We start from the raw sequence: 12680 nt of genomic DNA on the forward strand, positions 1-12680 counted from the left end.
TATCTATCTATCTATCTATCTATCTATCTATCTATCTATCTATCTATCTATCTCTATCAGTCTATCATCTATCCATGGCATTGTATGCACAGCTTTGCATATGCCAAGCAAGTGTTCAAAAAAGTTAGAATATAATTCTCCACAATAAGAATTGTAGTGGAATTTGGGAAGCACAGATTATTCTTCAGTTACAGAACTGCTCGACATTTGGGTAGGATTCTGAGTTATCCAGGGAAGGAATTTCCCAAAATACAATGACTTGTACACTTATGCTAATTTCACAGACCCCCATAATTAGAGATATATAGCTAATGTCTACTGCAGTCTGAGATGCGTCCATAAAATATTGTGAAATCTCTGGCTGTTGAATTACAGCATTTCTGGGAGAGCAATAGCCAGTTCATGGGATTCTTTAAAGCATCAAATGTATATTTTTATGATTTTAAACAATAAAGAATATTTAATTTTAATATTTAATATTTATTTTTAGTATTTATTTTTAATATTTAATTTTAAAGAATAAAGAATTGTCAAGATTTGGTGACTAATTAACATAACTGTGCATATCAAAGAGAGGAATAGCTATTTATTTATTTTCAAAGTTGAAATAATTGTTCATTTTGATGGCTGAAGTTAAATATAGATGCATGTTGCCAGATATGAATTAAAAAGTTGGCTTCAGTGAAATAATGAGATCTCAAATACTTTTTGCTCAGAGTATCTTTGGAGGGTGTAGTATCTCTGCCTTAAAGTATGTTTAACTCTTCCTTACAGCTAAGTGCTCTGGACAACCTATGCTTTAGGTTTTGCTCTAGCAGTGTAATTTACAAGTGCTATGGATATATGGGTCATGTTTAAAGATAAAGAGATGCTAAGAAAAATAAAAAGAAATGAAATATTTTTGTTATTGTGTTATAATGTTCAGTAGAGTTCCGTATAATATGTTGAACAGTCTTGCTACTATCTAAACATATAGAAAAAGTTTAAAAATTCTCATATTATTATACTTGCTCTTTAATGCATTTTAATAAAACACATCACTGAAATATTTTGTTTTAAACTAACAAAAAACCCTAACACCATATAACATTGTTGAGTTTGAATTTTTATTTTTTATTTTTATTTTTTATATTAATTACAGTTTATTTACTTTGTATACCAGCTGTAGCCTCCTCCCTCATTCCCTCCTAATCCCACCCTTCCTCTCTCATCTTCTCCCTGCCCCTCTCTAAGTCCACTAATAGGGGAGGTCCTCCTTCCCTTCCATCTGACCCTAGCTTATTAGGTCTCACCAGGACTGGATGCAGTGTCCTCCTCTGTGGCCTAGCTAGGCTGTTCCTCCCACGGGGGGCTGGGGAGGTCAAACAGCTAGCCATAGAGTTAATGCCTGAGACAGTCCCGATTCCTCTTACTAGGAAGACCACTTGGATACTGAGCTGCCATGTGCTATGTCCGAGTAGGGGTTCTAGGTTTTATCTATGTATAGTCCTTGGTTGGAGAATCAGTCTCAGACAAACCCCTGTGCCCAGATATATTTGGTCTTTGTGGAGCTACTGTTCTCTCCAGGTCTTACTAACTCTCTCTTCTTTCATATGATTCCCTGCACTGTGCCCAAAGTTTGGTTATGAGTCTCAGCATCGGCTTTGATACACTGCTAGGTAGAGTTTTTCAGAGGCCCTCTATGGTAGGCTCCTATCCTGCTTTTTGTTTTCTCCTACCTCCAATGTTCATCCTATATGTCTTTCTAAATAAGGATTGATCTTCTTACCCTGGGTCCTCCTTCTTGTTTAGATTCTTTAGGTTGAATAGATTTTAGTATGTTTATCCTATCTTATAGGTGTAGTATCCACTTATAAGTGAGTATATACTGTGTGTATCTTTCTGCTTCTGGGATACCTCACTCAATATGATCTTTTCTAGGTCCCACAATTTGCCTGCAAATTTCATGATTTCCTTGTTTTTAATTGCTGAGTAGTATTCCATTGTGCAAATGTACCACAATTTCTGTATCTGTTCCTCTGTTGAGGGACATCTAGGTTATTTCCAGCTTCTGGCTATTACAAATAAAACTGCTATAAACGTAGTTGAACAAATGTCCTTGTTGTGTACTTGAGCATCTTTTGGATATATGCCTAGGAATGGTATAGCTGGAGCTTGAGGAAACATTATTCCTAATTGTCTGAGATAGTGCAAGATTGATTTCCATGAGCTCAAATTTGAATGCACATTTGTTATATGACTTCTCTGCTTGGCTCTTGCTGTGAGTTCCCTCTTGGGGAGGCCTCAGTGCTTTCTCTATTCTTCTCACACAAACACACGTACTCTTTTACTTGTTCTTTTTAAGAATCCTTACCTGAAATACTTTTGCTTAGAGATTTTTTTCTCATATCTGCCTGCTATTAGGTTAATTTTACAAAGACAGAATTTACAGTTGATGTCATATCCCTAGAGGCAGTGATACTCCCAGTTCATGGCAGATACTCTTCAAGAATCTGAGTGGATGAAGCAGTAAGTTAATATACTTGGAAAGCAACAACATCATAAGTAGCAAGGAAGAATTACACATAATCCATTACTTTTTCTATTTATCTTTTATTTCACCAATAGTAGAGAAGTAATTAAGTTGCTTGCTTATTTTACTCCATTTTTTTTTTTACCAATCAAGTAATGTTGAGAGAACAAGAATGGAAAGAAATAACAATTGAGGGATTATAAAAATAATTGTGAAATTTGGACTGTTTGGATGATCATGAGCATGCTAATTTGTGTCACAAGGGGATAAGCTCAGGTTTTGGAAAAGGATTGGGAAAATATCAACCTTCTCTTCTAGCAATTTTCTATGTAAAGTAGATAAGTAGGTTTAAAAGAAGGTCATTGAAACAGGATTATAACCATTTGTTAAATAAAAAAAATGATGATCTACAGCCAAAATTCCCAATTTTTTTTTAATATCTTGATGAGCCAAGTAACAACCTCTAAATGTGTTTCAAATCATTTTGGAAAAGTGGTTATTAGATTGCATCAGCTGATTCTTTTGTATCTTATCTTGTACAAAGAAGTGGGAATGCAACAGAAAATCTACTATGGGAAATGACACACATGTAGACAGATTGGAGGAAAGATTACAACTGTGACCCTCTCATGCTGAGAGCAGACAATATATATGACTTAGACTTGGTTTCAGTTTCTGAAAACCAAGGATGTTTTCTCATTACCTGGTTCTATCTCCCATCTCCATGTATGGTACCATGACCTAATATATAATCTTCAATTACTAATTTAAGCCTTATTAGAGGTTTCACAATTGAAAGCATTTTATTATGTTATCATATAAAAAGTCAACTTGGGAAAGTTTTCTAATACCAATAGAAAAGTCATTTTCTTCTTCATATTTCAGCATTATCATCATCATCATTACCATTATCATCACAACCATCATCACCACTATTACCATCACAATCCCCTCTCTTCCTACCCCCATTATTTTTTCTGTTTCTGTTCCTACATCCCTTCCTTCCTTTCTATTCCAGCTCTTCCTCATCTCCTGCCACTGGCTGAAATATACTGATCTCTCCTATCTATGTTTATCCATATATTCTTTCATTTACTTCAAAGCTTCTGTGAAAAAGAGTTTGAGACTCAAAAATTAATCTTTTCTCTTTTAAATTAGTGTTCATTACATTAATGAATTAATTAATCAGTGTTCATAGCAATATGGGGCATGCAAGTGGTAGAGACTGAAGAAAAGTGAATAATTGGGCAGGTGCTCTCTGAATGGAAGAATTGTTCTACTTAAGGTGAATTAGAGAAGAAAATAAATGTGCTATAGATATCAGGGCATCTGGACTTTTTTCTAAGAACGTGTGTCTAAAAAGTTCTGGAAAACTGTTGCCTGGCATCACCCCCTCTCACTGTGATCTTTTTGAGGTACCCACATGACTAAGTTTCTAATATTTATACAGTGAAGTATGTGACCTGTGTTGAATGACTTATTGTGACTTTCCTTTTGGTACGAACAGCATTAAAATCTCACCGCTAGTCACTCATGTATACCAAAGCCAAAAGGCCACAGCTGGAGGGTAAGTGAAGGCACAGGCCAGAGCAGATGTCTGGTTCTACCCACCATAATAGACACTCAAGAACCATGCCCTTATGCTGAAAATCTCAGAGCTTGAGGATCCCACCCACGAATTAGTGAGAACCCTTTACTCTTAGGGGAGAGGACAAACGTGGTGTGTTGGATATCACTGGACTTTCCTTCTAAGATCTGACCTGTTTTATAATGTTAGTCATAGGGGCATCAGGACCAATTAAATGGATGTGTATAGTTAGTGTGTGTGTGTTTCCCATGCTCCTGTTGTTTGTTTAATTTATTTTCACACCCATGAATTTGCTAACTAGAATATAATGTGGCCAAGGCTGGATGGTTTAACACAGAGTCTTGCCTTCAAATCCTAAGCCTTGTTTTAATTTACTTTAGAGTTTCTCACTTCTGTCCTCAAGACTCATAGTTTTTATAACTCACTATAATTCTAATTTACTTGTAATATTGTTTGTAAAGAAGCTGCTTATCACAACATGTGGTGTGGAATAAACAGTATACAGCATTTAATATTACAGAAGGTGAGGTGAACTCCCATCCCAGTGGGAAGATGGAGTCATAATTCACTCTGATAATAACTGAGCGCATGGCCTGCTGTACAAGACTTTACATGCATTCTAGAACTTTGACAAAAGGTGCTCACTCCTGTCATGGAGTGAGTATACAGACTGTATCCTAGGGAAGTGGAAGTTACATAGACAGACAAGAGGATCGTGGATAGAATAAATAAGAGGATGCTGCATAGTAGAGACAAGAGGATTGCGAACAGGATAGATGAGAGGATGCTGCCTAGGACACAGCAGATGAGGCAAATTCAAGTTTAGTTCTTGACAAATTTCGATATTAGAAGAGTAGTTTTCCCACGTGAGTTTAATAAATAAGAAATTAAGGGAATAGTGATCCTGAGAACTAATTTCCATAATACCAGAGGTGATAAGTCCTGCCCCATTTTGTTAACAAAAAATATGCTAACACGAGAACATCCCCATCAATATGGCCTTAGGGAAAAGAAACTGTGTTCATTAAGTGGGAAAGTTAGTGCAGGTGGAATATTTTATTGTGATTATTTGAGTTCTTTCACAGTAGAAAGCCATGCATACAAAGCTGATTATTTTGTAGAGAATTTCAGTTAAGTTAGGCAAACAAAATGGAGAAAATTTAATTTTGTCTGTGATGATACATGTGCTGTTTTTTTTTTTTATCCCCTGTCACTTTGTGCATTATCATTGAAAATTTTCTTGTTTTCATATTACCGAGCCTACTGAGAGAACAGGTTAAATTTCATTGGATTTATCTCCTGTCCTTGGAAGTTAGGGAAGCCTTGAAATTATAGAAGAAAACATTCTACCTTTAGTCGACTTAAAAATTTATTTATTTGCATATGCACATGTGCGTGTGTGTGCGTGTGCATGTGTGTGTACAAATAAAGGCCAGGAAATAACTTACATAACTCTGTTCTCTCCGTCCATCATAATGGATTTTAAGGATTAAACTCAGATAGTCATATGGCAGCATGCCATTACCTTTTGAGTCTTATTATGCCCCAATAAACATTGTTTAAACGGATGAAATATTCTAAATTTTAAGCATGAGGCATGCTTTTCCTTATGAGTAGGCCTGATATTTGCTGAATAGTCTTACAACATTTGCTGTTATATTTGATAACCATTATTCTCTCCTTCATTTTTAAAGATAAATAATATGTTCAATGGGTCTTAAATTTGCATAAAGTCAAAGTAAATACTGTAGATTTTAAAAAATGAATTATTCTTCTCTTTGGTCTATGTGGCATACTGTTCCAAAATAAGATGAAGTTGTTTGCTTTTCTCTCTTGTAGTTCATGTTCATGTAGTTCATGTTCTCTGAGAAAAGGCTAGAGAATTAACTACAGAGTCTTTAGATGTGTTGTCCAACCAAAGAAAGCGGTTAATGGACAAGACGGAAAAAAGATAGAGGATTTCCATGTTCCAAGTGTTGATGGAATCTGTTTCTTCCTGATTCAACAGTTATTTTCAGAACTCAGGTGAGGGATGCTGCATCATTTTTAAGGCACATGAGCACCTACAGCGTCTTCCTGATGACTCCAGTACAAGGTTTGCTGACAGTACTTTTCTGGACCATTTAATTAGAAAGACAGACATCTGCAAATTTTATGATTTCCTTGTTTTTTATTGCTGAGTAATATTCCATTGTGTAGATGTACCACAATTTCTGTATCCATTCCTCAGTTGAGGGGCATCTGGGTTGTTTCCAGGTTCTGGCTATTACAAATAAAACTGCTACAAACATGGTTGAGCTAATGTCCTTATTGTGTACTTGAGCCTCTTTTGGATATATGCTTGGGAGTGGTATAACTGGATCTTGAGGAAGCGCTATTCCTAGTTGTCTGAGAAAGCGCCAGATTGATTTCCAAAGTGGTTGTACAAGTTTACATTCCCACCAGCAGTGGAGGAGGGTTCCCCTTTCTCCACAACCTCTCCAGCATGTGTTGTCACTTGAGTTTTTGATCTTGGCCATTCTGATGGGTATAAGGTGAAATCTCAGCGTCGTTTTGATTTGCATTCCCCTGATGGCTAATGAGGTTGAACGTTTCTTGAAGTGTTTCTCTGCCATTCAGTATTCCTCTATTGAGAATTCTCTGTTTAGCTCTGCCCATTTTTTAATTGGATTACTTGGTTTGCTGCTTTTCAGCTTCTTTAGTTCTTTATATATACTGGATATTAGCCCTCTGTCAGATAACAGATTGGTGAAGATTCTTTCCCGATCTGTAGCATTCGTTTTGTTTTGATGATGGTGTCCTTTGCTTTACAGAAGCTTTTCAGTTTCATAAGGTCCCATTTATTGATTGTTGCTCCTAGAGCCTGTGCTGTTGGTGCTCTGTTCAGGAAGTTATCTCCTGTACCAATGAGTTCTAGGCTCTTCCCCAGTTTTTGTTCTAACCGATTTAATTTAAACACAGGCGTCTTCCCAGAGACTCATACTTCAACCAAGTACCATGCATGGAGATAGGCGAGAACACCTGCACAGATGTAGCTCATGGCAGTTCAGTGTCCAAGTGAGGTTCCATAGTAATGGGAACAGGGTCTGACTCTAACATAAACTGATTGGCCTGCTCTTTAATTACCCCTCCCCCCCAGTGGGGGAGCAGCCTTACCAGGCCACAGAAGATGATAATGCAGCCACTCCTGATGAGATCTGATAGATTAGGATCAGAAGGAAGGAGAGAGGGACCTCCCCTATCAGTGGACTTGGGAAGGGACATGCGGGGAGAAGGGAGAGGGAAGGTGGGATTAGGAGGGGAGGAGGAAGGGGCTTATGTGGGATACAAAGTGAATAAAGTGTAACTAATAAAAGTTATAATAAAAAAAGAAAAAGACAGACATTGCTGTGGGCAAGGGAAACAAGAAGGGCAGGCGGCATGGCAGGGATGTGGTGAGTGGGTTTCTTATTGAATCTTAGAAATTAAATTCCCATTGTGTGGCAGAGTCAGCAGAATAAATGGGTCTGTGTTTCCCCTCTCAGCAACATGTCCCTCAGTGTGCCCTCAGGCTCTTCTTAGCTACCCTCACAGATGTTTGTGATTTATTCAGGGAAGTACTGGCCACATTAATTTTTGAGTATGAAAATAAATGTAATATCCATGCTACAAAATGAATCTAGATCCATTATTACTGTATTTTTTTTCTTTTGCCACGAGACAAACTCCATTCTCATGATGAAGGCTATTGTATACGACTACAAAGAGCATCAGTCTATGTTGCCAGGTAGAGTTCTCAGGAATGAATCCCGTTTCTCTTACTCAAGTTCTCAGTCCATGGAGTTTTGCAGCTACACTAATGTTGGAAGGTTTCTGGTGAAAATCTAAGCCTACAGTGAGGAAGCAATTGTGAGACCAGAACCTCTCATTACTCTCTGCGAGTGCCAGCAGTGAGGACTGGGGAGAGTGCATCTTAGCCTGCTGAAGAACTCTTCTGCATCTACTTCTTCTCAAGGTTTTGCCTGTGTCATGATTTGTATCACAGCAATCAGATGAGTAGGAAAAAGTGAGAGAGCAAGAAAGACACACAGAGAGAAACAGAGAGAGATACAGAGATATAGAAAGACACAGGGAGAGAATCCCACATGGGAGGTGTGGGGATTCTGTGAAGAGCTACCAGGTTAGTGTAATTGCATGAAGCTCTGGACCCCTCTCTCCAGGGCTTCTAACCCAAAGGATCTCCTGGGTTTTCACAAAACACTCATCATCATGAAAGAGGGCCAGGGAACAGGGAGCCTAATCCCCAGTTTCACACCACACCCACTGTTCTGGAGAGGGCATTCCCAGATGTTGAAGAGCTTTGTAACCTTCTGCAGAGAATGGCCATCTGCACTTGGGTCTGGGAACAATTGCCTACCAAGTGGAAAAGGTAATTTTACTCTCCTTTTATTTGCATGTACTTTGACTTATTTTACTCAATAATGTGTGAAACTTTTAGTAGGAGGATGCTTAATAAGCTCTCCTGGAACTTAAAGCATGTCTGTGTTGCCTGTAAGACACTAATCTCTCTTCAAAATTATGCACATGTGCTGTTTTCCCCTGCAGCTTCTTATTTTACCGCATGCACACAGGGACTTCAATGCAAGTCTGGATCAGGCTGCAGGTTAATTCCAAAAGGACGAAAGTAGTATTTGGTGAAAATGGCACTTACATAATCTTTCCTGTGTCTTTAGTAAAAATAGTAATTGAAGATTTTAATAATGCATTAAATAGTTCTTCATAGTGAGTTCTTGCTGAAGACAAAACATGCTGATATTAGTATGTATTTTTAAAATGACTTGTTTAGCTTCAGAAACATCAAAGGCAAATTTTTATTATGTAATATTGCAAAACTTCATTTGCTTTAGGTTTTATAGGAAAGGCACCTAGTATCACCCCAGTAATAATGTGAAAGTACTGGAATGTTCAGATGCAAACAAATGATTTTTAGGGTATCATTCAAATAGGAAAGCAAAAATTTGAGACCAAAGGAAACAGATCCGGGACTTATTTCCCACTTCAGCCGTCCCAGCAATTGTACACTCTTGAGATCATCTGTGCAGTCCATCATGTGATGTTTGAGTGGAATGGCTCCTTTTGAAAGGGTACTTCAATGTCACCTGGGCATTATTTCCATAGCTTCTCATCAACTTTCTACTCACATGCAAATTACACTCAAGAGGCTGGGATGTATACGTAAGTCGATAGAGTTCTTGGCCAGCATGCATGCTGGCCTGGATTTTATTCTCAGTGCTGCATAGACTGGGCATCATGATGTGCGCTTACAGTAACCAGCACTTGAGAGGTAGAAATAGATGTTCAGAAGTTTATCATCCTTGTAACTCAGTGAGTTCTATGAACACACACATTTCATAGCCCTTAGCTAGCACTGTCCAACTGTCTCACTTTGTCGTGTTTTTTTCTTTTATCTTAGCATCCACATGACACTTTTTTGACATTAGTTTGCTTGTACTCTTCCTTTTTCTTTCCTCTTGCACATCCCAATCACTCACTATAGACAATATTTTCCCTTGGATCGTGCCAGTGAATGGTGGTAAATTGAGGAATTCCACTGCCAGCTGCCGTCATGGTGCATCAGAGCCTCATGGCTCAATGACAGTCTGAACTTCTACCCGGCCCTCCGAAACTGCTTTGGGGCATGTCTTGAATCTACCATCTGTAGCTGGACATAAATTCTAGATACATCATCCAGATACATGTCTGATTTCATATAATATAACTTGGTATAAAATAAGCTTTGTAAACTTAATTTTATGTATTCAATTTTACTTGTTTTGTGTGATTTAATGTTACCTAACACAAATAAAATGGGAGCTAATCATTTACATCACTTTAAAGTACCCAGTGTACTAATCCACTGAATTAATTTAGAAACAATTGTTACTAATAATAGCATTAACTTTTAGGGATTTTTGGATAAGCAAAGAAGCATGGGTATCCATTTACTTAGTAGCAGCCTTGCCAAGGTATCATACTTAGAACTTATTCCAGCATCTGGGACCAGACATTAAGGAAGTGCTCATACAAGACTGAAAGCATGAAGAACATGTATTAAAAGGGACAGAGAAGATAATTGAACAGAGACCGGGTTACCCATGGCCAAAGCTGGAGGAACCCAAGCAATGAGATAAATTACAAATAGAATAAAACTCAAGCATAAAATAAAAACCCACAAGTCTACTAATCTAAAAAATAATTACTGACAAAATAAGCAAATTGGAGAACAGATACATTTGCTGTGTAGAATCTCAAATGATTGGTGTAGTTGCAATCTTTGTGTTAGTTCTCCAGAGAAGCAAGGGTTAGGTGATGAGTGGAAGGAGAGAAAGATTTTTTTTTCCTTTATGAACATGGAAAAAGTATTTTTTAATTATTTTTTGTTGTTTCTTTTTTATTTTTTATTAATTACACTTTATTCATTTTGTATCCCCCCATAAGCCCCTCCCTCCTTCCCTCCCGATCCCACCCTCCCTCCCCTTTCTGCATGCATTCCACTCTCCAAGTCCACTGATAGGAGAGGTTCTACTCTTCTTTCTGATCTTAGTCTATCAGTTCTCATCAAAAATGGCTGCATTGTCCTCTTCTGTGGCCTGGTAGGGCTGCTCCCCCCTCAGGGGGAGGTGATCAAAGAGCAGGCCAATCAGATTATGTCAGAGGCAGTCTTTCTTCCCATTACTAGGCAACCCACTTGGACACTGAACTGCCATGGGCTACATCTGTGCAGGGGTTCTAGGTTACCTCCATGAATAGTCCTTGGTTGGAGTATGAGTCTCTGGGAAGTTCCCTGTGTTCAAATTTTCTTGTTCTGTTGCACTCCTTGTGGAGTTCCTGTCCTCTCCAGCTCTTACTATTTCCCACTTCTTACATAAAATTCCATTCACTCTGCACGACAGTTGGCCATCAGGCTCAGCATCTGCTTTTATAATCTGAAGGACAGAGGCTTTCAGAGGCCCTCTGTGGTAGGTTCCCAGTTTGTTTACTGGCATAGAAACAGAATGATGGATCAATGGAACCGAACAGAGGACCCAGAAATAAACCCGCACACTTATGGACACCTGATCTTTGATAAAGATGCCAAAACCGTACAATGGAAAAAATATAGCATCTTCAACAAATGGTGCTGGTCCAACTGGATGTCTACATGTAGAAAAATGAAAATAGATCCATACTTATCACCCTGCACAAAACTGAAGTCCAAGTGGATCAAAGAACTCAACATAAAACCAGACACATTAAATCGGCTAGAAAAAAAAGTGGGGAATACCCTAGAACTCATTGGTACAGGAGAAAACTTCCTGAGCAGAACACCAACAGCACAGGCTCTAAGAGCAACAATCAATAAATGGGACCTCATGAAACTGAAAAGCTTCTGTAAAGCAAAGGACACCGTCATCAAAACAAAGCGACTGCCTACAGATTGGGAAAGAATCTTCACCAACCCTTTATCTGACAGAGGACTCATATCCAGTATATATAAAGAACTAAAGAAGCTGAAAAACAGCAAACCAAGTAATCCACTTAAAAAATGGGGAACAGAGCTAAAGAGAGAATTCTCAATAGAGCAATATCGAATGGCTGAGAAGCACTTAAAGAAATGCTCAACCTCATTAGCCATTAGGGAATTGCAAATCAAAACAACCCTGAGATTTCACCTTACACCCATCAGAATGGCCAAGATCAAAAACTCAAGTGACAACACATGCTGGAGAGGTTGTGGAGAAAGGGGAACCCTTCTCCACTGCTGGTGGGAATGTAAACTTGTACAACCACTCTGGAAATCAATCTGGAGCTTTCTCAGACAACTAGGAATAGCGCTTCCTCAAGATCCAGCCATACCATTCCTAGGCATATATCCAAAAGAGGCTCAAGTACACAAAAAGGACATTTGCTCAACCATGTTTATAGCAGCTTTATTTGTAATAGCCAGAAGCTGGAAAGAACCCAGATGCCCCTCAACTGAAGAATGGATGCAGAAATTGTGGTACATCTATACAATGGAATATTACTCAGCAATGAAAAATGAGGAAATCATGAAATTTGCAGGTAAATGGTGGGATCTGGAAAGGATCATCCTGAGTGAGTTGTCCCAGAAGCAAAAAGACACACATGGTATATACTCACTCATATAGACATACAACATAGGACAAACCCACTAAAACCTATGCATCTAAAGAAACTAAGCAAGAGAGAGGACCCTAACCAAAATGTTCAATTCCCATCCTGAAAAGCAAAGAGGATGGACATCAGAAGAAGAAGAAAACAGGAAACAACCTAGGAACCTGCTACAGAGGGCCTCTGAAAGCCAGGAGAGACAGATTTTAAATAGTCTCCTGCTGCAATCTTTTGAGGTTTGACTAACCAAAGACTGTAGGCCAGGTTGGAGACAGACTGGAAACTGTTGCAGGGTCATCTGATAGCAGAAATCCTTGTTCTGAGAGGTCAGTATTTTCCTAAGACCATCAGCTGATGGGGTAAGACTCCTCCGCACCCCTACACAATGGAGGCAATCTGCTTGCTTTAATGCCAATGTCATCCAAGTAA

General features: G+C 38.5%; 1 long non-coding RNA gene across 1 annotated transcript in view; it reads left to right on the forward strand.

The window, feature by feature from the left end:
* Positions 1 to 12680, forward strand: part of LOC129690534 (uncharacterized) — a 50731-nt gene that overhangs the window by 129 nt on the left and 37922 nt on the right. The gene's annotated exons all lie outside the window — the stretch shown is intronic.

This window comes from Psammomys obesus, unplaced genomic scaffold (assembly GCF_907164565.1).
Source record: "Psammomys obesus unplaced genomic scaffold, mPsaObe1.curated_primary_1811, whole genome shotgun sequence".
Taxonomy (NCBI): Eukaryota; Metazoa; Chordata; class Mammalia; order Rodentia; family Muridae; genus Psammomys; species Psammomys obesus.